Source organism: Rattus norvegicus, chromosome 10 (assembly GCF_021556685.1).
Source record: "Rattus norvegicus strain SHRSP/BbbUtx chromosome 10, alternate assembly SHRSP_T2T, whole genome shotgun sequence".
NCBI classification, from domain to species: Eukaryota; Metazoa; Chordata; class Mammalia; order Rodentia; family Muridae; genus Rattus; species Rattus norvegicus.
In genome coordinates this window covers 112377876-112381240 of record NC_141543.1, presented here as the reverse complement: position 1 = coordinate 112381240, position 3365 = coordinate 112377876, and the positions used below count along the sequence as shown (strand labels likewise).

Sequence of the window (3365 nt, the reverse complement as noted above, 5' to 3'; positions counted from 1 at the left end):
TCCAGCTTGGCCCACACCTGGCTGATGCATTTCCTTGTGAACCTGGAGTCCAGTTTCGAGTTGTTTTGTCAAGGGCTCTCTCTACATCTTAAGAGCAGGAAAATCGGTCGACACCTCTGTCTCCTGTGTGGGATACATGTCGGCCCGGAGATCTCCGTAATAGATCTCCGTAATAAACCTCGCCTTTGCTTATTACATCCAAAAAAAAAAAAAAAAAAAAAAAAAAAAAGAGCAGGAAAATCAAATAAAAGCTTCCCCCTACAGAGCTCCAAAGAAGGAATTTAAGAGGGCTCAGAAGCTTCTAGAAGGATTTTTTGTCTAGCTCAAGCTGTAACTTGTCCATGTGTTCAGGAGGGGGTCATACCTCTACATACACACCACAGAAGTTCAACAGACCCTTGGGGCCTCTTGTGACAGAGTCTCCTTGCTTGTTTTTTTTTTTTTTCTTTTCTTTTCTTTTTTTCTGGAGCTGGGGATCGAACCCAGGGCGTTGCGCTTGGTAGGCAAGTGCTCTACCACTGAGCTAAATCCCCAGCCCCGTCTCCTTGCTTGTTTGTGTACCTGCCTGCCTACCTCTCTGCCCCTTCTCCTGTTGCATGTGCACACACAGGTGTTCATGATGACTTGCCAGGGTATGTCTGCGCCTGTGAGGGTGTGCGTCCCCAAAAGCCTTCTCTCCAGGGTGGCCTCAGGCTGGTCACGTCACATCCCAGCCACATCCATTGTGGAAGCCAGGACAGGATGCAATACCTGGTTAGCTCAGTGGTGACCTGACTTGTAGGAGTGACCCAGCCTAAGGACAGCCTGACTTAGCTCTGCACTGACCAGCAAGGGACTTCCCAGGCCTGCTACCCTTGCAAAGTTTGCATCCACTCACCCAGTGGCTATCACTCTGCAGTGGGAAGGCAACAGGAGGCAAAAAAATCACAAAATCAGATGAAAAGCACAAATAGCTGTGTGGTGCTCCCTCAAAATGCCTACCCTGGACCCAACAGACACGATCTTATTTAGGGAAAAGGGGTTTACAGATGACGCTGAGGAAGGAGCAGAGCCCAGAGCCCAGACACCGTCCTTCAGGGTCCTGTGAAGAAACCAAGCTCCAACCAGCCATCCCTTTTTCAGCCAGCTCCTCTCAAAGACACACGGCTTATTTGCCAGGATAAGGAGCTCTCCTGGAAGCCAGCAGCCGCCACTGTGGTGCTGTGAGTGCAGGTAAGCAGTGGATTTCCAACACACAGTGTTTCACAGCAGGGCTCACAGTGATTGTCAGTGCTGTAACCCCCAACACACACACACACACACACACACACACACACACACGAGAGAGAGACAGAGACAGAGACAGAGAGACAGAGAGAAACAGAGGGACAGAGACAGAGAGACAGAGAGAGATAGAGACAGATAGAGACAGACAGACAGAGACAGAGATAGAGAGACAGAGACCAGAGACAGAGAGATAGAGATAGATAGAGAGAGAGAGAGAGAGAGAGAGGGAGAGAGAGAGGGAGGGAGAGAGAGAGGAGCCCAAGTCAGTTTTCTGACTCCTTAAATGCAGACCATGGATGGCCAGGCACAACCAAAAGAGGCTGGGCATACCCCTGCTTCTCCAGTAGAGAATAGCGTTAAATTTCAGAGGTTAGTGTCACCGTCAAGGACTTTGTGTTCCAGATCTCACAACCCAAAACAAGAGGACTGTGCTATGAATAGCCTGTAAGGACCTGCCACATCTATTTCCCACCAACACGCCCAGCTCCGCCAGTAAACTCCCCTCACTAGATATTCAGAAGACAGAGATGTAGCAACCTCAGTGGCCACTGCCATTTTGAACACCATTCTTGAGAAAGCCCTGTAAGTCGTCACAGTCCAACCCTTCTGCTGCTTAGCTGTGGCCCTGCTGGAGGACTCTCCCCTCCGAGACCTATAGTAAGATCACCTTACTGGGTCTTTTCTCGTGGATGGACCCATTTACTCACATTAACTAACAAGTAATTCTTTGGCAGCTGTGTTGACTGTCCAGTCCTCTGCCTATCACTCTACAGGGCACCGTAAAAGTTTGTTGCCACAGTGAGATCATGTTCACTGGACTTGCAGGTCTGACGTAGCAGCTCTCCTCACCCCACTAGTAAGATGTGTTCCCCAAGGTTAGCAGGGTGGTATTGTGACTGTCCACTAAGCTAAGCAACAGTCATCTTGAGGAATTCATCTGCACCCCTTGGAAAAGGACCATCATCTGGGCTTGTTGACTGTTATAACACAGCCTCTCATGGAGGGTTGAGGAGAGTCATGAGAGCCTCTACCCAGTTCTTAACCTGGAAGACTCACTTGCCCAAGGACAGATATCTTCTTGAAATGCTAGGGGCTGTTATCCATGTAAGCCATGTATTTTGACTTCAGTAAACGAGCTTGGTTGCCCTAACTGCACAGGATGTGCTTGGGCACACATTGAATGGAAGGAAGTATACAGTCATGACTTATGTCAGCATGTACGTGTATCCCTGACCGGATGAACGCTAACAGTGCATTGCCTCAGGGTTTGTCCTTTGTAGGCACCCGACTGACTTACTTCGCTGCCACTCTCTGGGAATCCCAGATATAGACCTGTCCAGTGTTGGCCTTCCTGGGCAGTATTAAATAAAGCTTGCTTTAATTGTACAGTCATGGATGTGGTCCTCCTTCTAGAAATGTTAAGGTTTAGCATTTTCATGCAACTGTGCCTTAATTGCATGTGGCTTAAGGGAGGGACCAAGGGAGACTGGAGCTGGGGGTTGAAGGGATGGGGAGGGAATCTCTATCTGTGGATCTACAGGGGAGCCCTCATTCCTGCTGGATAAAGGCCTGTTGCTGGGAGAAGCAAAACACCCCTCTAAGTTACTTCTTATCTATGCCCTGGGAGGAAGTCCCATACCCTCATTGGTTCCCTGAAGTGTGCTTTGGTGAAATCATGCCTTGGTTTGTCCTTGGAACCTTAGAAAGAGAGGAAGACCTTGCTTATGTCTCTTCCAGTCAAGGAAATTTTTTTGGTTCTGTTTGTTTTATGAGGCAGGGTTTCTCTGTGTATCCCTGGCTGTCCTGGAACTCTGTAGACCAAGCTAGCAACAAATCACAGACATCCGCCTGCCTCCCTGCCTCCTCAGGGCTGGGATTAAGAGTGTGTGCCACCACCGCCAGGCTCCCCAGAATTTTGAACGGTTTAGCAGGTAATGGTGCTTTCGGACAAGCCTGACAACCTGAGTCAGATGCCCGGAATCCACTGGCAGAAGGTAGAGGGATCCACACTCACAAGTTGTCTTCTGACATCTGTGTGAGTACACTGACATGGGTGTGTGGCTGCCTGGCGTGCAGTGCAATAAATAATAACAAATACA

General features: G+C 49.1%; 1 non-coding gene across 1 annotated transcript; it reads right to left on the bottom strand.

Moving 5' to 3' along the window:
• Positions 1-461: 461 nt before the first annotated feature.
• Positions 462-536, bottom strand: Trnag-acc4 (transfer RNA glycine (anticodon ACC) 4). Its single transcript has one exon. It is a non-coding gene; the product is annotated as a tRNA-Gly (tRNA).
• Between the last annotated feature and the right edge of the window lie 2829 nt (positions 537-3365).